The 22,412-nt window shown below is 40.6% G+C and overlaps 1 long non-coding RNA gene across 1 annotated transcript in view; it reads left to right on the forward strand.

Annotated features, from left to right (window-relative positions):
• The first annotated feature begins 5,594 nt into the window (after window positions 1-5,594).
• LOC146871900 (uncharacterized) overlaps window positions 5,595-22,412 on the forward strand; it is a 37,198-nt gene continuing 20,380 nt past the window's right edge. Inside the window, exon 1 of the long non-coding RNA XR_014959625.1 lies at window positions 5,595-5,696. This is a non-coding gene — a long non-coding RNA (uncharacterized LOC146871900). The remainder of the gene's footprint in view (window positions 5,697-22,412) is intronic.

Below are 22,412 nucleotides of genomic sequence, written 5' to 3' on the forward strand. Positions count from 1 at the left end.
CTACGTCTCCCCATTTTTAATGATTCCAGCTAGAGAAGCGAATAAAGTTTATTTTTTCTACTAGCCAGGCAACTTTTAATTTACACCACTATCTTTCCTGACCCTACCACTCCTACCTCCGCACTACACATATTTTCTTCACTAAACTGAGTGCTCCCGCGTCTTCGTAGGTCGCAGCACGCCCCACCCCGTAGAGGGACGGGAAGACCCTCATGATGAAGCATGACACTGAGGGATTCTTAGTGTGTGAGGGGTATTTTAAAAGCACATAGGGGCAGATTTATGACTTCTGGCGCATCTCTGCTAATCAGCAGAGATGCGCCAGAAGAGTTGCAACGCATCTGCCCACCCGTGTGCCACCACTGATGCGCCGCATTTATAATGCGGCGCACCGTGGCACTCGGATGGGCAGATGCGTGACGCATCCCCTGTCGGAAAGGCGGCGCATTGCTGGAGTTGCGTCGCAAGCGCGACGCAGCTCCAGCAAGGCTCAGGGGTGCCCTATCCCTAACATGCTGCGTCAATCCTTACGCCTGCTTCAAGCAGGCGCAGGGTTTTGACGCAGCATGGCCTTAAAAGTGACTGAGTGAAATCTTGTAGATTTCACTCAGCCACTTTTAGGAGGCGTCCCTGCGCCGGAACGCCCCCCCCCCTGCGCCAGAATGCCTGCTTCCGGCACAGGGCTTTACAACGTGACGCATCTCCCAGATGTGTCACGTTGTAAATACCCCGCAGCATGGCGCTGGTTTTGCGCCGCCGCTGCGTCACAAAAGTGACGCAACGGCGGCGTAAAACAGGCGCAAGGGGCTTGTAAATCTGCCCCATAGTTTTTCCCATAACGAACTCTTGGGTGTAACACATTTCCTGATCACCATCACTATTACTTTCCTAAAAAGAATCGATATATTGTAAAGTGGTAGAATCTTCTTGTTGAATTAAGGTATCTTGAGGAGGACGATTCTACTCTCTACCCTGTTCACTCCTCCCTTTGTTTTTTTGCTGTGTTTCTTCTGCTCCATTAGGCCACTCCTCATCCATGGCTCAGCAGCTGAGCTCTCCCCAAAAAGCAGGCAGACTCTTGTGGGACAAGGCTGTCTCCTCTCCCCTCTTATCAGGCAGATAGTTACTGGCAGACCCACAGCTTCTTCCCACAAGGTCTGCAGAAACCAGCAATGTCCCCTTGTCTTTTAAAGACTGACTATCAGCAATACCAGTCTTGAAACACAGCAGCTCCTCTCCTAGGGCAGTGAGGCAGCTCAGAATAAAACAAAGTAGCTAAGTTTGAGACCAACTTTTAACAACACATTTTCAGACAGGGAACATAGATCTAAACATCCCCTTTTCTGAACTTTTGTGATTGCGTAATATTTCAATAATTACTGTGCCCTATGAGCATTAGTAAAAAAAAGTCACCCTTTTTCTATTGAGAGATTAGTCTGATACATTATCTTATGATGACAGTGGTAGAATTGAAGTACAATCGTACGAACCCCATGGAGGTATTTATAAACACCAGGGCCTTGGTTGTGGTGATGCTCAATTTAAGATAATAGGATACAGTCCACGGGGCATGATGACTTCACGATGAGTAGATTGCAGCAAACATTCCGGAAATTAAGTTATCTATTTTTATTTGTATATGTTCCTATTTCTCAATAATGATCATTACGGGTCAATGGGTCATATCAAAAAGGAGTATGGTACTATTGTCATATTGTAATTATGAGTTTACCCATATGAATAACTGTTTAGAAGACATTGATGGTATTGATTGTGATTGAAAGTGTTCTTTTTTTCTCCAGAATAGTGCTAGACAATTGCACTGCTGTTATAACGATTTCATGATTTCAAATCAATTGTTTATGAATTTTGCAAGTAATGCACCAATTCGTATCTATGAAACCAGGCTGAGTTAGACTGATTATTTCATCTATGATAATGAAATGGGGGGGGGGGCACTTGCAGGTATAATAAGTATGAAATATTTATTAAGATATCATTTATATGCATTCCTTTCTCATTATATATCATTTGTTGTTGAATTGCTAAATGTTTAGGGATTTTTGATTTGTATGCTGTAATATGGGAAGAGTCTTCCTTGTCTTGCTATGAGGCTGATGTATATTAGCTTTTCCAGGAGCTGTGCATGTTAAACTGACGAAGGCAGATACGCGGAAACACATTTTGCGAATGGAGGATTAAGCACAGTGACATTATAAACCTTTGACTGCCAGCGTTTTCTTTCTTCAGGAGTTTGGTGGAGTGACTCTTTGGACATTTTCATGGGTATCAGTACTGCCTCTGGGCACCAGTGCTGGAGGCTGGGCGGTTCTGCACCGATTCCTGTGGGTCATATATGTGTGTGTGTTTGTGTATGCAATTTAAATATAACAATAATTAAATTGACATTCGCCCCTATTGGTGTGTGACAGATCTCCACACAGAAAAGATAGGAGAAGCAAAGGACTCTGCCCATAGGTTTGTGACCTGCATATTGTAGCATGTGAGTAGAAATACTGAAGCACTCCTAAAATTACTGCAAAATGAAGCTAGTGAATCGCGCCCATATAAAGCGTTGACTTTAGAAAGTTAACGGAAGAGCCACAACATCCATTTAAACCAATATGTGAGCCATTTCATATTGCTGCTCCTCTTTCATCAATGAAATCTTCAACAGTACCCCAGTCTTTGCATCTCTATTCCCTTAGGCAAATACCAGTACATGATGAAGTTGCTGATAGCTCCATGCTATAGCCCTTCTGATCATATCGTTAAACGTAACAGACTTTTCAAACAAGTGTTATAGATTTGCAGATGAAAACAGTTCAGAAAGTTTACACATTAAAAGTACTATTTAATAAATTTTTAGTTACATGCTTAACTGTTTAAGCGCTTGCACCACCACAGAGACCGAAATTAATCAACAGTGTTATAGTTTTTAACCCTACATATCCCAAAATAACAACAGGTCATTCTAATCTGATCACCTATCACACGGTTTATAGTGACATGTTCAAATAGACCATTCCCATTCAAATTCCTGATACATTTAAAAGGAGACATTTCTGCATCAACACATTTCCCCTGCCCTGTCTAACCTCCAAAGTGGTATAGAGTGAGACTAAAAGAGCTGATCCCACCAATGTGAATGCTATACTACACTGTCCATCTGCAGGACGTGGATGCAGTACTACCTTTCTACACATTTCAAATCAAAGTGTCTAAAACTCTAGACGCATTATAATTTTTAGACTTTTGCCCAACCGTTGCAGAATGCCCCCAACCAGCAGGGATTTTGGCCGTGATTTCTGACAGTTGGTGATGAAGATGGGAAGTCTAATTGTTGCAAACAGAATGAAAAAGCTTAATAAACATTCACTACACTCAATACATGGATGAAGGACATAATTTTAGGATACACGACCATTTCCAAAAGTAGTGATGGCTCAAGCCCACAAGGCTGGTGTGTTGACATAAATCTACATGTGGTTTTCAAGAAATGGCCGCTGCGTTTTTATAACGCACAGGCAGGCTCTTTAGACTCCTCTCAAGAGACCAGTCTAGACCACTAAGTTCAATTTTTTTATTTATTGGATTTGGCGGTTGTATTTTAAAGCAGAATCCACCAGCAACCAAATACTGTTGATACAGAGCAAGGAGTTGATAAATGTGCACATATTTTCCAGGTGTAATACATTTAATTCTTATGAGAATTATGGAAATTACACCTAGCTATGAAGATGTATCCTAGGTATGCCCTCTCATATAAAAGTCTTGTATACCACCAGCTCTAAGGTTTATGGATTCCGGTTTCTAAAGTCATAGGTGTGCGTTGCTAGTCCCGCGCAAGCAACTGTGGAACATGTCAAGTTGCACAATCCCTGCAAGAAATTTCTGCTCGAACCAAGTCTTCCGCAAGAGAAGTTTTTGCGGTTAGCGTGATAGTCATAGCCCAAGACTGACCTGTAAACAGCGCTTAATTTGAGCCAGTGGTTGTCAGTGAGGCCCACCGGCACGAATTTTTGGGGGACCAGCACTTATTTTCACTCATCGGACATTTCCTGTTAAATTGAAAAACACACAAAGTGGAATGAAGGAGAAACAGAAACACAGAAACAGCCATCACAAAGGTAGAAAGCAGGAGCCTGCAAGAGTTAAATAAAGGGGCAACAGTTCTGGTAGTGGATTAAAGCGGCATGAGATGGATTCCAGACTATGCAACCTTGGTGTTCGGCACTGGTGTTGGTTGCGGGCATCTCAGCAGAGCTTTGGGCATGCTACAAACTAAGCACTTCCTGTGTATCTGTGCAGGGCCTTTTATTATGAGGGACGTGTCACCACAAAGGTATGTGGGACAGTAATTTCAGAAATGGTACTTAAAAACATACACAATGGCTAATCCAGTCTCTAATATCCGAACTCCTGTGAAGGTTCAGGTCTAAACCCCACACAGTTAGGGGTCTTGTAGACTCTCTCCAGCTGGTGCTTGTATCTCAACCGTACATCCTCAAACATCTTCTGTCACTTAAAGCTGATCTTTGAAAAGGTGTTCCATAATTCAACTGGTCTCAATTCAGGTCACAGCATATTCCTAAGCCTATGATGCATCTGCATAAACAACTTATTGATACATATCATGGCCATCAAACCAGGAATTTTGTTAATTTAGGTGCATGAAGCAATTTAACAAAAAAGCATAATTATTGCTTTGATGTAAACAGTTGGTAGCCCGAGCAAATAGCATACAAGTAGAAGCAACAAATAAAGTCCAAATATCAATCCTGGGTATTTTCTTCTTGTTTTTATTCCAAGTTTGCAAGGTATCTTTCCATGATATCCATCTTCTTAACAAAATGACTTCAAGCCACAGACCATGCCAACACGTTGTTTCTTCCAAGTGGCTGTAAGCCATGGACTTCATCAGGGCAAGCTAACAAAAATTCATGAGCATCAAGAATCAAGATACTGAAAAACGTCCAAAAGATTCCTTTGTGTTCCTAAAATCCTAAAGCGTATCCATTCATCTGTTAAATACCCGTATCTTCCAATGTTAATATTATAAGTTAAAAGTCGTCACAATCAGCCACATGTCCTGAGTCTGGCATCATGACTGACTGGCAGAGTCCTCGTGTCAGCGTATCGGCGTTCTGAGCTATTGCTTTGATGTAGGTAGAGCATTATATAGATTCATAGGCAGCACTGGCTATATTCACACATTGTTGCACTACTGAGCAATCCCACACTAATATGTTTCAAGGTTAGGAGAATGGCCAGCTATAAAACATGTTCTGACTAAACTCATAAACTCGGCAGTAGCAAGGCATGCCCAACAAAGGCTGATCTAGGATACAGGTGTTTGATTTTCAGTTATTGATATGTTTGTAGCATACATTTGCTTAGCACGACCGCCTGCGGTATTCTAGTCTACATTTTATTAAGGCGTCTCATGTTGTTTGAAGCAGATTGTTTTTCTGCATGTCTATCTTTAACACCAGCTCGGTTTTTTCACTCGAATACCTTTTAGCCATTTTAAGATGGCGCCCGTCGACAGGTACATACTACATGCAGTCCGCTTTCGATTACTATGTCTATGTTCGCGCGTTTTACTTGCTTATAAACATAGGCACGGTTTGAGACCGTTTACAGCTTGTACTACAAGTTTTCTTCATGTGCGGCGATATTTCTATCACTTAGCGGTAAGAAGCACGTTATTTAACACCGGCGTGACATTATTTTGATATTACTTTAGACTTGGTTAGCGACGGTTTCTGGTACTCATGGCAGTTGTCGTTTTTTGATTACAGAGAATAAACACCTTGAACATACTTATGAGGTTAGAGAATGTGGTAGGAGTTGGGTTAATTTGAATATTATTGATGGTGCATCATATCTGACACAATGATATTGTTTTCCTGGTGTAGCATACAGGTGACATTCCATGATTACTGTTCCTATCAACGCACACAAAGGTATGTTGTTTTTTGAATACACACACCTACCACTGGGTGAATATATAGGTCATAGACACTAAGCAATATATTAACACCAACATAAGACACTAATACTCATGCATACTAATGTTGTAAATAGGGCTCCAAGGGAGATCTGTGTTTATATACAGTTCTAATTGGTTTACATTTTTCTGCATTTACAGATTTGACCCTGAGGAAGGGACCGTGTTAGGTCCCGAAATGCATCGGGCACAGTGAAAATATTTGTGTATTTTGTGAAAAAAAACATTTCTGTTAAACAATGATGGTTATTATACATGAGACGTATTCATGTTAGAAGCTCATAAATGATTTAAATTGTAAGATTGTTTTATTGAAAAATTTCAGTTTATGGCAAAAATGGCTTTTGATATATGGTTAATAAATAGCTTGAATTTTGATTCAAGAATGTATAAAATGATGATGTTAATCATTTTGTGAATTGTGCGCAGCATCAACAAGCCTCACCACTTGTCACTCAACTATTGCATAATACATGGTGGACACAGGGAAAGGTGTAGGGGCCCTACAAATTGGCAGTCTCAGCAAGAGGTGCTGACCCCCTCAGAAAATGACAGGTTCTGGGATGGCATTTACACCTTGCAAAAGTGGCAACTCAAGGAAGGGCAATAAGTTTCCAATAATGCAACAATCCTCAGGAAGGACCCCTGATGGTCTGTGAATGTAGGGAGGGGACCTATGCTAGGTGAAGTGTTACAGCCGTAAAAAGGCAATACACACCTGCCAAAGTGTATGTGATGTAATTTGAAGGAAATCATTGGATTACCTCCTTGATACTTGGTATAGTACCTGAACACTGAAATAATATAGCGATGTGCAAAAATATTGTCATAGTTTAGTATTACTGACCCACCCAAAAATTGATCACCATTAAAAGATAGATTGACTTGTAATAAACTGAAAATGGCATTAGAAACGTGCATTGGCAAATATAACAGGTCTCACTTTGATAATGTTTTTCAATCACAGCTATTGATTTTCAAAGTTGACCCAAGCCAGTGGCAGTCATCTTGAATAGGTATTTTCTATAGTTGTGTCAATGTTGAGTAACACAACAAGGTGCCTATGTGGAGTAATAAAGAAAATAAAGTCTTGTACACTTACAAGATGTCTGCCATGTTGCGCCATGCCACATAGCTTAATGAAATGACGTGGACATCTTGAAACTATGGCAAATAGACATTCGAAATAGCTTGCAGTGCTATTGGGTTTACCAATGCTGGAACAATTTTCAAAACATTTGGCATTGGTAAAGCACAATGGGGTGTTATCAGTCAGCAACAGGAGGGTGCACAGGAGAAGAGATAGAAAGGCAGAGGATGGGACAGGGAGGGGGAGAAAAGTAGAGGAGAGAGAGACAGAAAGAGGCAGACATGGATGATGGGCAATAGAGAGCACAACACTGCACTTCAACAGTGCCTGCTGTTGCAGGAAAGGTGGAAAAGGGGTAGGAGAAAGAAGGAAAGAGATCAAATATGAAATCTGACAACAAGAGGAAGGAGCAATACTTGCACTTTCATGGAGTGCTAAATTACAAATAAAAGACAAAAGATAGTTCAATGATGACAGCAGCAGATGAATGACTCTTCCAATCAGAAGGTAGGAAAGAGCAGTTCATGGAGTAGGACAGTCACAAGAATAGGGATAGAAAAACTATTAAATCATGAGCAGAAAATTTAAATGGACAACTAAGCACCCTATCGTGATCTAAGGCCAGCTCCAAAGCCTACTCTATGTACTATTGTGTGGAATTCCCTCAGAAAAAAAGATATTCTCTGTAAATGTACTAAATACAATAAAAAAAGTAATAACATCAATTTGATGGGTATGATCTTCTGTACCTTCAAACTACTCTTCAATATTTAAATAGGAAGTAGGACATGTACTTTTAGGTTTTACATGTCTTAGTTGTGAACTACTCTTACAATTACCTTTCACTACTGCAAGGCATACCTTTCCCATAGGATGACATTTGAATTTCCTTATTACATTTCATAACTCTAAGTTCCCAACTAGGTCATTTTTGGTGTCTGGAATTATAATGAAAAGTCCTAACTTATGGGAACATTGGGAAGCTTAGGTGTGACTGGATAGGCCTTCACTGGCAGGATGGGATGGATGATCTGGGCCCAGCCTCACTTACACTGAATAGGCTGTGTCCTGCCTCCACGCAAAGGGCTGCATATCCCCTGTAGTTAGTCTGAAGCCAGGAAGGCAGGGCACCTGTGCACTTCAAAGGCATGCCTCTAGAAGCTTCTTCTTCCCACTTCAAAGGCACAACTGGGTATACATTCTGGACCACAGACATCAACTCTTCAGTACACTTCTGGACCTGTGGATACCTTGTCAGGAAGAAGGACTGCTGTGCTGCTGAAAGGACTGCCTCTCTGCTGGACTGCTGCTCTGAAGGACCGCTGCCCTGTTGTACTGGCCTGCTGCCTGTGGTACTCCTGCCTGAATGAGAAGGACTGGACCTGCAGTTCTTGAACACAGAACCCTGATTGAGTAGAAGGGCTAGTTGGCTGGCCTTCTGATCTGAAGCCTCAGGGATACAAGAGGCTTCCAACAACCTTACACTTGCACTTTGAGTCTGCCATTTGTGAATCTACACTATCAAGTGGTGCGTCCCCAGATCTAGACCCTTGGAAGTGGCTTGGGGTGCTCTGCCAGCCTCTGTGAATCCAACAGAACTGACGCTTCTCCTCTGATTCATGGCACAATCTCGAGCAGAACCGAACCATGGCAGCTGTTCCACTGGATTGGACCCATCGCAAAGACCCGCATCACTACCCATCAGAACTTCTGCTGCGTGACGCGTCCTCGGCACAGGCCCATATATCCCTCAGGAGTTCGGGAAACAACACAAAGTCCCAGAGAAAAAAGAACTATAGCTCAAACTTTCTAGAACAGGCTCAACTCAAACATTGTGTGACACAGTAATTTATAATTTTTACAATATACAATAGAAATCAATCGTAGTGAGTCAAACATATATAGAGAACTAATCACAAAAATAATTCAATAAGTTAAAATGTATTCAAATTAGTGCACATTCGGAATTAAAAATAGCATATACATTAATAAGAAAACATCTCATTTAAAATTATACATATATTATACAATACAATGTGAAGAAAACATCAAGTCGACGCAGCATTTCGGTGAGAAGTAGATCGTTCACCTTCCTCAGGGCAGTTTTCTAAATGACAGAGACATCATATTGTTATGGTCGTTACTCTATATCATTGACTCACAGTATACTCATCTACGTTTATAACAATGTGCTATCTTACGCGATAGACTATAAGAACATTTGTCACCACTCAACTTTAAAAAAAAGATATACTAAGTAATGACTTCATAAGTATTTTGTATATAAGCTATATCCATAGTGTTACTGAAGATCTACATTGGTAATTGGATAACATACCTAGAACATTCTTAGGTCGTTAGCGAGATTCAATCGATTAAAAATGTCCACAAGACATCAAGCTTGTCAAATTTGAGGGAATTAGAATGGTCCACTCAGCAATAAGCCTTTATTTGTTAAAAAACAACACTATGGAGGAATCATTTTTATATATGTACCTTCAGATATTGGCCAATGAATTTAAATGTGTTTGTTGGTGCCACCGATTAAAATTTAAAAGTCTCTATTTGACAAATGATAAAGAGTCACTGTTATTGATAATTACACCAGTTCTTTTATTCAGAACATTAAGCCCAAAGGTAATGGAGAAGGCTTACCAAAGGAAGCAGGTAAGTATACACACCCACTGGTAGGCTGTAAGGTAGGTGCTGTAAAATTCACCTATAGATATTCACCCTCTTAATTAAAATTCGTAGGGTACCTGGGCTAGGGGACAAAGATTAATAGAATAACCATCCATAATATGAACGGGACAATTTCATCCACTAGGTAAATTATTATTGTTTTCAATTATTTATTTTTAGATTGTTTTTAGATTGATACCTGATATAGTCGCTTTGATTTCTGCGCTTCCCAGGAATTAAAAACCTATGATGAAAATATAATATTATAGGAATATCCATCAGTTTAAGAAACTTTGTGGTCCATAATGAACCTACTGTACTATCATTTGTTACTCATGTTCACAGGTGTTACTGAATCTATGTTTTAGGATTCATCTTGAGGTTAATACACAACTAGGGACCAAGCAAGTAAGCTATGGAGTTTGCGTAGTATTTAAGTAAAACCTCTGCTGCTAATTACTTATTATATTTAACCTCCAAAGATGATTGCGCAAGGAGGAACTAATACCTCCCATAAGTCCTCGAGAGATTGTATCTAAACTCGATAACACATATTTCAAAGTAGATTACTTATTACTGTCAGAGAGAAATATTATTTGAACCATATTGTTTTGGCTGACAGGGATGCTAAAATCAGTAACTTTATAGAAAGTCTTTGTTGCAATAAACTTAATGTCAAGAATATAATGATCTGGGGAAAATAATTTCTATTAATCCTTCCCTACCAACTTAAAGTATTTATGTACTAGAAGCCCTATAATCGCTCCTACAGGATGTTGCTTACCTGCACACGGCAATCCGGCCTCCCTGCAACCAACAAACGAGTTCCGGGTTAAGATACAAGTTAGTGTCTCTCCCGGAACCGCTTTTATATCCGTGAACGAAACGAGTCACGTGATGTATTTAACAATTAATGCTGTTAATGGAACGCCAGACATAGTTAGGATTCCACTAGGAAATGCTAGTAATAAAAAAATGTATTCGGACATAGTGTCTCGAATCAAAATAATAAAATAAAATTAATTAGATTTGTCTTTGTGAACGAAACGGTAAAGCAGTGATAAAGAAAATGGCGGCCATGTTGGAAAGGGAACTCGCTTGTCAAAAATTAACATAAAGTGTCCGTTAGAAGTATGAAATATTAATGCTTGTATATGTTTGAGAATCCTGACTCTCAATAGTTCGTCCCTCACTTGGTCCCTTGGACCAAGATTTTAGAATGAAGAAAAATGTCCTTGCTTATCTTTTTGGTGAAAAAAATACCGAGTGGCGGCCATTTTTGAAAGGGTACTAGTTGATTATTTCCCTAAGGCAGCAATAGCCTCTTTTTTGACCGCCAAAAAGTATATGTCAATATACATACCAACTATTAACCCCAAATGTACAATTAGAATTCACAAGAGAATTTCTATTCTTAATTTTTATATAGAGCGATTCTAATGTTAACCGTAAACACAGTCAATTAAGATTGCCATATGGTAAATTAACACACAGTATCTAGTTTTGTTGCTAAAACCTGTATTTCAAAAATCAATAATAATGTTCATTGAAATACAAACAATGAGCATTGCCAAATGACCAAAGTAATATCTAACCTTATTACATGGGACCTGTGGGGTCAATACTTCTGTATTTATACAACTCTACGAACTCCTCTACCTCACTAGAGGGGGTTTGTATATGTAAAGTTCTTTATTCATTTTATGTGGGAGACAAAGACATTTTGAGCAATCAAAGTAATTTCTCCTAATCCTCTTTACTGTTCAATCCTTTCTAAAGGTGTTGAAGCGGGACATATAGAATTGTTCTCACTTTTTTCATTTAATGGTTACATCACCTCATCTCATACTCATGTGGATACTCTCAATCCCACACCACCTGAGATCATCGATTTTATGTTGTTCTTTCAGCCAATGTTCCACTAGTGGAGCAGTTTTGTTATTTGTTCTAATTGCTGATTTGTGTTCATTAATTCTTGTTCTTATCTCTCTTGAAGTCTCCCCCACGTATCCTAAACAACATGGGCAAATAATTAAATAAATCAGATTTTTAGAGCGACAATTACTGAAACTTAAGTTTATGAGTCACACAATTGAGAGATATTGTTGGTCCTTTCATGATGTTCTTACAATTATTGCAACCACTACAGGCAAAAGTGCCTGTGGGTAATGGAGCATTCGGTATTAGAAGCTGATCATTATCATGGATGTCTTTATAGGTGTGTACTAAGCAATTTCTAATAGTACGGTTTCGCCTAAAAGAGAACATAGGTTTGGGTAACTTCTCCTTTTTGTTGTTCGTGATTAGATGCCAGTTCTTATTTACAATATTTTTAATTTTGTTACTGATGTTACTGTAGTTGGTAACAAAAATTAAAGGAGGGTTTTCCGGACTTAATTTGGGTTTATTAGCAAAAATAGAATCCCTATTAAAATATTTAGCTCTTTTGTAAGCATGTTTTATTAACTTTTTAGGGTAGCCTCTATTTAGAAACTTTTCAGTTAGACACTCAGCATGTTTATCATAGTCCTTCATGCTTGTACAATTTCGTCTAAGACATAAAAATTGCCCAAAAGGAATGTTATCCTTTTGGCAAGTAGGGTGGTTGCCGTTGTAATGAAGCATGGTGTTCCGGTCAGTGGGTTTAGTAAATAACTCCACATTCAAAGACCCATTAACATGTTTAATCTTAATATCTAGGAATTCACATTCTTCTTTGTTTTTAAGGTTGGGGTCACCAAGGTTAATCCATTGTATGAACTCAATTAGCATTTCTTCTGATCTAGTCCATATAAAAAATACATCGTCGATGTATCGTGACCAATTCGTAATATTTTCAAAGAAGGGCGTCCAATTCATTAAATATATGTCTTTCTTCAAATTGTGTCATATATAGGCAAGCCAGACTAGGAGCACAGGTTGCTCCCATGCTGGTACCTTTAATCTGTCTATAAAAGTCACTTTTAAACAGAAAAATATTGTTTTTTAAGATTAGACTAAAACATTCAACAATGAACGTTGAGTGTGGTGACAAGTCTTCATCCTCAACTCTAAAAAGATCCTCTATCATTTTTATAATGTTATCTTGCGGAATATTAGTATACAGTGCCTCAATATCTAATGTAACTAGGCACTGATTCGCTGGATTATAGTCTAAATGTTCAGTCTTTTGAATCATGGCAGTGGCATCTTTGACATATGCTCTTTGTTGTATAACCAGTGGTTGTAGGAATATATCAACATATTGCTAAGAGGCTCAGTTAATGAGTTTATTCTCGAGACAATAGTTCTCATGGGTGGATCTGTTATATTTTTGTGTACCATTGGACTAGTATTCCACATAAAATTAAATTCATCAGAGCACATAATGCCATCCTCTTTTGCAAAATTCAATAACCTTTTAATGTTTTCCGCAAGTACAATCCATTGTTCTCTACTAGATCTTAAGTAGTGCTGATTATTATTTAGAAGATTGTATATTCTACCATTGTAGTCCTCAGTTTCCATCACTACAATGCTACCGCCTTTATCGGCTGGTTTAATGGTAAGGCTTTGGCATTGTTCTAATTTTTTAAGTGCTGAACGTTCTTCACTATTAAGGTTATTGTTGACCCATATTTTCTTATCAAGTAAATCTTCAATATTTTTTTTTACTATCCGTTCAAAGATTTTTATGTCTTTATTCACAAGATTGATTTGGGGTGTCCAAGTAGATCTTGGTTTTAGGCCTGATTTGTTAACTATTTGTAACCTTTCCTTGCCTTCAAAGAAGGCATTCAGTCTAATTTTTCTAAAAAAGCTTTGTAGATCCCTCTCTAGATTGTATCTATCGGGGAGGTAATGGCGTATCCTAACCCTTTTTCCAAAACATTACACTCCACCTGTGATAGAGTTCTACTGGAAAGATTAATAATGGGGGCCTTATCTTTCAGTCCCACTTCTTCTGACTCCTTGAATAGGGACGATGTTGAAATTGATTCTGTGGGGCAAAATTCCCTCTCCCCCTCCCTCGACCCCTTATCTGTCCATAGGTCGTAATCGATTGAATTTCGCTTAAGACCTAAGAATGTTCTAGGTATGTTATCCAATTACCAATGTAGATCTTCAGTAACACTATGGATATAGCTTATATATTAAATACTTATGAAGTCATTACTTAGTATATCTTTTTTACAAAGTTGAGTGGTGACAAATGTTCTTATAGTCTATCGAGTAAGATAGCACATTGTTATCAACGTAGTTGAGTATACTGTGAGTCAATGATATAGAGTAATGACCATAACAATATGATGTCTCTTTCATTTAGAAAACTGTCCTGAGGAAGGTGAACGATCTACTTCTCACCGAAATGCTGCGTCGACTTGATGTTTTCTTCACGTTGTATTGTATAATATATGTATAATTTTAAATGAGATGTTTTCCTATTAAAATTTATTTTTATATGCTATGTTTTTAATTCCGAATGTGCACTAATTTGAATAAATTTTAACTTATTGAATTATTTTTGTGATTAGTTCTCTATATATGTTTGACTTACTACAATTGATTTCTATTGATATTGTAAAAATGATAACTTACTGTGTCACACAGCTTTTGAGTTGAGACTGTTCTAGAAAGCTTGAGCTATAGTTCTCTTTTCTCTGGGACTTTGTGTAGTTTCCCGAACTATTGACCCTGTCCCTGTTTGATAAATTAGGGTACCTCCATTTTTTTTGTACCATGTATCCCTCATCAACTGCAACCTTGATTATAATGCCGGACTATGCACTGCAGCCTCGCAGCTCCTTGGAACTGACGCATCGCCCCCACTACCTGCCACATCCCTTACACCAGACTTTGCAAGTTCTGGTGACGGGATCCTCGACTACAACACAGGACCTCACAGTGCAGCCTCGCTGCATCTTGGAATGATACATCACTTCGGCTGTGAGACACATCTTCGACGCAGATCCTCACAACATTTGGCAATCCAGGTTTTAATGCATGTTGTTCAACTGTAGCCGTTCCGTGCCTCATCGTGATAGCTTGAACATGTGACTTTGTCCCGGTCCAGCGCGACCAGTTCCACATTGGCATTTTGTGCTTTTTGCGCTATTTTCACTAAAATCTTTAAAATGTCATATCTCCAGTTTTATTGATTGGATATTTGTCATTTTGGTCTAGTTTTATTTATCAAAAACTACCTTTATTTATCTAACATTTTTCACTTTATTACTGTCTGAAGTGTTGCACAAATACATCACACAGTGTCTCTTAGTTAAGCCTGACTGCTCTGTACCAGAGGGTTGAGAAAAGGTTAATTTAGGGTTGGCTTGTGCCTCACCCTGACAAGAACTGTGGTACCTGCTTGACCTGGGCACATAACCAGTCAACCAACAACCCAGTTTCTCACAGTTTTCCATCCAAGTGCCAATAGATTCAAGTGTGGTTCTCCTGGGATGACCTTTTACCCTTGCCATATCATATACATTTTTGGAAGGGAAGTAGCTTGCTCTGGAATTCGGGGCAGGGAACTAAGTAATTTTGGCACTATGGAGCAAAAATGTTTCACCCATGTTGCAGGCTTGGCTCAATAAATTATGGGTCACACTAACCATTGAGAAGATCATCTACTCTGTGACAACAAGCCTAAATCATAGGAGAGGAGGTGGGACTTACTCTCAAGAATTCTTGTATGTAAATGCAGGAAACTGCTTGCCCTCGAAACCTCAAGTATTGCGTCTTGTATCAAGTAAGATTTTGGAATATAGCGGGTAGAAGTTACGCCAGTTTTGCTGGAACAATATGGATACTGGTCCTAATAGTAGCACTTTAGCAAAGCTGACCTTGTGATCAACCTTTGCTTGGTTGTTGCCCTGGAGTTCGCAGAGGGTGGCTTGATTTGCATGAAAGTTCTATTTATAGAATGATCAGCTCCTCATCAGCCTGTTGGTTGTAGGCGATTGCATGTGCAGGATGAAATTGAATAAAAACATTTGAACCATAAATATATAGGTCAATCTAAAGAGCTCACCTGAAAAAAATACTTTGGATTCCATGTACAATAAGGATGTGCAGTGTATTTTCCAAAAGGATAGCCTTGAGTAGTTCTTAATGCTTGGCCTCCCCACAGTTCATGGACCTTTCCACTTTTCTTATGCCCATGTGCTTGTACAGATTTTCCTCACATTTTCTTACAAGTGCTTACAGGTGCCTTTTTCTCAAAAGATCTATTTAACTACGCTGTTCTGGTAACTTAGAGGCTGATTTCATTTTGACTTTTTTACAACTTAAAAGAATTACAAAGGTCTCATTGTTTTGTAGATGAAAACACCCATTCAGAGAGGTTTGAAAATGACTTTAAATCCACCAGGATGCATGAAGAATGGTGAAACAGGTTTATTATGTCCTGTACAACAACCCCTGAAGTCCTTCTCCTTCAGCAGCAGCCTGCTCTCTGCCCCTCTAATCAACACTCTAGAATCCAATTGAGATGGCAACCAGACGCTGGCAAAGTTGCTAGAATACAACATATCTCCCTTCCCTAATAATAAAATAATACACAAGAACCTAACACTACATAGAGAATACAATATGTGGATAAGCATGATACAGACGGAAATCAGTTTCCAAGGCACATGAAACCCTAGTGCACGATAGAAAACTGCAACACATCCACGACCAAGAAAAATTAAACTCAACAACATACATCGTGTTGCATAAAACATGTCACCAGGCAAATGGCCTTGTCAGACATTGAACATCACATGCCATCAGGCATGCACGCAATCCTTTTGCCAAACGGGTTTAGATCTAATATGTTCCGTCTTACTAAATCCCTGCTTAGTAACAGGATCGACAGTGGAAACCATTGGAGCATTTCCCTTCAACCAAATGTTTTGTTCCAACTCATTGCATAAAGTCACTCTCCGGCTGTTCCACCTTTTACCATCATCCACTCACACATTATTGCCAACTACCTTTTTGACTTGCTGAGCTTGGACTATTTGGACAAACCTGCCCTTTGCCTCCCAACAAGGGAAGCCCTCACCCAGTCACCAATAGCAAACTTGAGTGTGCTGCTTTTTAACTTCTCAATGTGCGCATAGTTTTCCTGGTAATTCTGAACTCTGTGTACCAACTCTTTCTTGTCCATCCAGGCAGGTGTCACCTTGGTACCTGCTTGTCATCCTTTATGAAGACTAAGCGGGGTCTCCTTCGTAGCCATGTGGGGTGTGTTCCGGTAACTCCACAACATTTCCTTGACTGCATTTTTGCACTCTTCACCACACTCATCAGCCAGTTGCAGACATTCCTTAACACATGGTTGAACCTCTCAACCTCTCAACTAGACCATTTTCCCTAGGATTATAAACTACAGTGGTATGATTTGACACCTCCATTTTCTCCATGTATCTTTCAAATGCAATGAATCATGGCCCATTATCTGTTTTCAGACACTCAGGATATCCCTCTCTACATAATACATCTTCGTAGAAATCTACAATATTGAATGCCTTCATCTCTCTCATGAATGCTATCTCAGGCCATTTAGTGAAATAATCCACAGGACAATGGCGCATTTGTTCAGGCATTGAATGGTCCACAAATGTCCATCGCCACCCTTTGCCTCGGCTTGTCTAGCATTATGGTTGGTAATATAGGAGATTCCTCTGACTTATATGATTTGTCACTACACATGCACACCACACAATTCCGCACACATCTCTCAAACTCCTTGTCCATGTCTGGACACCAAAAGTCGCACCTAGCTCTCCTCTTCATTCCATTCATTCCACTGTGTCCTTCGTGCAACAACCCCAGCAATCTGGCACGCAACCTAAAAGGCACCATCAACCTATCCACTCTCCTGACAATTCTACCCACAACAGACAATTCTGACAAAACCATCCTATAATCTGCATATTGCCTTCTCACATCCATTTTGTGCCCTGTGTTACTGGAGAAACATGTTATCATTTGTTTCATCATGCATCTTCCAAAGTCGCTCGCTCCACTTTTCCTCACTTATGGCCCCACCACACTATTCATCCACACTGGCCACCAACCATTCTTCCCTGTCCTCATTTTCGTCACTCTATTCCTGACTCTACAATAGTAAATGAGACAGACAGTCCACATTTATGTTCCCATACCCAGGAACATACTTCAGTTGGAAATCATGTTCTTTCAAACAGTATAGCCATTTTGCAATTCTAGGTGTTGCTCTACCGGCATCCTTAGTGATGAAAATGTCAAGGAGAGGTCTATGGTTGGTTCTGAATTCAACATTTGTCCCCCACACATATGTTTTGAAGTAGTTGATGCCCCACCAGCACGCCAACGCTTCTTTCTCAATGACAGAATAAGTGGTCTCCCCAACCTTGAGTGTACACGAAGCAAATGCTAAAATACTCTCAAATCCATCTTTCTTCTGTATCAACACAGCACCTAGCCCATAGGCACTTGCATTCACCACCACCATGATCTTAACACGTGGATCAAAAGGTTTGAGAGACACTGCCTTCACAATATCCCCTTTAATGCCTTCAAAAGCCTGCTGACATTCATTAGTCCACAGAACTGTGCACTTTTTTCATCAAAACCCGCAGACTGTGTTCTCTCTTTCTTAGGGTTGGCTGAATACTACTCTAAGTTTGTTCAGCATTTTGAACAAACTTAGAGTAGTATTTAGCCAACCCTAAGAAAGAGAGTAATTGCTCCTTGTCAACCGGTGATGGGGCACATTTAATAGCCTCAAGGAGCTTCTTTTTGGGTTTAACCACATTCCCTGACAACGTGTACCCCAGGTAATCAACTTGCATCACAACAAATTTGAACATATATGCGCTCACAGTTATTTGCTTCCTCTTGCAATTTCCCGAGAACCTCATTCAAAACCTCATCATGACTGTTCACATCTACACCCCAGACTAAAATGTCATCCCGGAACACTCAGATTCCAGATACCTTTCAAAATAATACTCATGAGTCTTTGAAAGACATCGGAAGTGGATGCCAACCTGACTGGCATGCGTACGAATTGGAACGCTCCCTCTGTTTTCATAAATGAAGTCATGTGCATGGAATTGGAATGTAGCTAAACCTGGTGAAATGCGTAAGACAAATGGATTGATGAGAAGTATTTGGCATTTTTAATGCTGCCTATCATCTCGCTTATACATGGCAAACGATGGCGGCCAACCCAGATGTTCCGGTTCAGGTCTTTTAAGTCTACATAAATGGGCAAATTGCCATTGGACTTGCATGCTAAAACAATGAGACTGAGCCATTCTGATGCCTCATTAGGTTCTATAACCTTATCTTGACATAATCTGTACAGTTCTTCCTTAAGCTGTGTGTTAGAAAAACACCCCCACACCGGAAGGGTGGTGGTGTTCTCCCAGACATACACTGTGGTAGCTTGGCTCGAGTGGTCAGGGATCAGGCACCGTGCTAAGCATACGTCATACCCACACAATAACCATGCGTGCATCCGTTCCAAAAACGACACTACACCTTAAAAATTATACTGAAAATATATCTCTTTATCTTCTTTTCTCTTAGTTGCTGATTAAATAAATAATAATACAATCACAGTACACAAGGCTTTTCCTGTGGAAGGGTAAGTCAAATAAATAATACCTCAACGATTCAATAAATAAGGTAGATCATAAATAATCAAGGCATAAATATAAGTGCATTACATAAAAGGCAATTAAATATTCCGAGGCAATAAATACTGCGAGACAATAAATACTGTGCGACAATAAATACTGTGAAACAATAAATACTGTGAGGCAATAAATACTGTGAGGCAATAAATAGGATGAATACAATAAATACAGTGCTCTCAATAAATAATAAAAGCCAACAGTGACACTTGAAAATCAGTTCACATTCCTGAGGTACTATGGGATGATTTGGCCCAATCCCAGCTTGTAGAGTTTTGGATGACCTGAGGGGGGTACTACCTGGCTTGGACAAGGCTGAGGCCTAAACTGAGGTAGATCAAGGGGGAATCTAGAGATCTGGCTCTCCCACACTACACAACCCCTCTGTATTAGTCTCAGCTCACCCCTGGCACTATCAAGCTGGTTCCAGCACCTCTCTAGCCTCTAGGATGGTCTCTTAGGGCTTCACAGGGCCTTAGGCGCCCTCTATTCCACTTACTGCCCTTTTTATGAAGTTCCGACGCCTCTGGAGTCGTGTCGACGCCGTGAGGCGGTTCCGGTTCGATGTCGGCGGCCTCGGTTCGATGACTGTTCTTGTCGACGCCGGGAGGCGGTTCCGGTTCGATGTCGGCGGCCTCGGTTCGATGACGTCGGGCGGTCTTGGCTCGATGTCGACTTCGGGCGGCTCCGGTTCGATGACGTCGGGCGGCCTTGGCTCGATGTCGACTTCCGGCGGCTCCGGAGTGCGATCTCCACTCCCGACCTCCGGTGCTCCTTTCCTCAGGTTCCGGCGACTCCGGAGTGCGACCTCCACTCCCGACCTCCGGCACGATTCTCTTCAGGTTCCGGCGACTCCGGAGTGCGATCTCCACTCCCGACCTCCGGCACGCTTCACCTCGGTCTCCGGCGACTCCGGAGGGCGGACTTCACTCCCCCGTCGACGCCGCACACTCTACCTCAGGTGACTTCCTCCTCGACCTCTGGTGTCTCCACGACCTCCGTCGGCGCCCTCTCTCGACCTCTGGCGGCTCCGGGTACGACGTCTGCTTTCCAGTCAGCGCCGCTTCTCCACCTCGGTCTCCAGGCTTCTCGACGTCGGACTTCAGGAAGTTACCAGTAACCAGGTCAGGAACTTGCTGTTCTTTACTTTTAAGGCCTGTTCCGGCTGTCCAGGTCCTTAAGATGGTTTTTCTTGCTTTCTCCCACACAGGGCTCCAGGCTGGGCTCAGTCAGCAGGGACTAGTATCAAGGGTGGGTTTCTGGACCCCACTCCAGGCACAAGTTTCCACCCCTGTTGCCTCACTCCTTCCTCCTTCAGTTCTGTGCTCCTCTCTCTTCACCAGTCAGGTGCCAACTGCCAACTCCAACTGCCAACCTGGAGATGCCTTCCCAACATTCTAAACCTGCCTCACACTGTCACAGGGTTCTGGAATGTTCTGGAAGGTGCTGGTAGGTTCCAGTGATGTCACAGGTGACAATGGGTGGCCACCATTTTGTGTTTCAGGCCCTCAGACAGAAGTTCCAGGGGTAGATAAAATGGCTCCCTGAATCTGCATCAATACTAAAAAGTCTGGTGGTTCCCAAAAAGGAAAAATACTAACAGGATTTGAGGCAAAAGTGGGACAAAATAAATAATGATGAGGAAGGACCACCCAAAGGGCTGACAGGTCTAACACTGTGCGTGTAAGGTGAACTGAACATTTCTCACCTTGTGTACTACCAGAGTGCTTCCCGCCTTTAACACAATGGGGTGTTCAAATGTATTCAGGCATCCAAGTTTACTGTAAAATAACTCAGGATATTTCACATTTCACTTCAATCTTTCTACATCCTCAGTCAATAGCACCTGATCGAGATAATTGGGATCAAGTATGATGCCCAATGCATTTTTCTCCCTCTATCCCTTTCCATCAAGTCAGCTTCCCACTTGCACTCCTATCTTGATAAGACAATTGGCAATTGAAAAATCCTAACAGTAGCAATTTTACCCCACAATACTCTTAAGGCTCAATGTCTGGCGGCAACTGCTTGAGCACACCTACACTCTCCCACACCCCTCTATTGATTATGGTGTATGGGTAACATGAGTCTGCCAACACTGATACATTAATCTCCTTTATCTTCAAGGTGCATTTCAGTGGATAATATCCCTCTTTTATTTAATTAACAGCGCTTTCACAAATTACCAGTACCTCAACACCATTATCTTCCTCTTCCTCAAAGCACTCTCCCTTGTACTCTCTCGCAATATTAACAGACTGTTTCCAAGTTTTGCGATTACCAGACTAACACATCTTTGAGAAATTGCCTAATTTGTGCACTTGAAGCACTTGGCCTTCGCAGCAGGGCATCTTTCTTCGGTATGCCTAAAGCTCCCACACCTGAAACATGTACGTTTATTCTTACCTGCTGGTACCTTACCAACAGGAACTTAATTATGATTCATCACCGAATCCTCAACACCCTTCCTAACCTTGTGTATCACATTTACCTTGTTAAGATAATTGTTATACTTTCGTTGTTCTCCATTGAGCTCCTCAACATTCCTGGATGTATTCTCTACCCGCCTTGCAATATTAATGGTCTTTTGCAAAGACTGGTCCTTTAGCTACAATGACCTTTCCTGAATTTTGCTGTTATTCATTCTGTTGATGAACTGGTCTTCGTATAATTTCCTCATGTAAGTCCTTGAACCTACATGTGGCAGCTAAAGAAGTTCTCAACACGGCTACATGATGTACACACAAATGGCTCTGCACTCATCTAAACAAGTACAAGCTTTAAAAATGGATATCAGTGTCCATAGTCCGTCACACGTCAGAAAAAGGTGGTATCGCCCAAATGAAACACGTTGTTAGGCGTCTTTGTTGGAAAAATATGCTCTTTTTATTCTTTTATTCAGTGGAAATTCCTTAAACTCACAGCACACATTTGATAGCTGACACATTTCGTCCCTCTTGGGACTTCTTAAGGG

This window comes from Triturus cristatus, chromosome 1_1, assembly GCF_964204655.1.
Source record: "Triturus cristatus chromosome 1_1, aTriCri1.1, whole genome shotgun sequence".
Taxonomy (NCBI): Eukaryota; Metazoa; Chordata; class Amphibia; order Caudata; family Salamandridae; genus Triturus; species Triturus cristatus.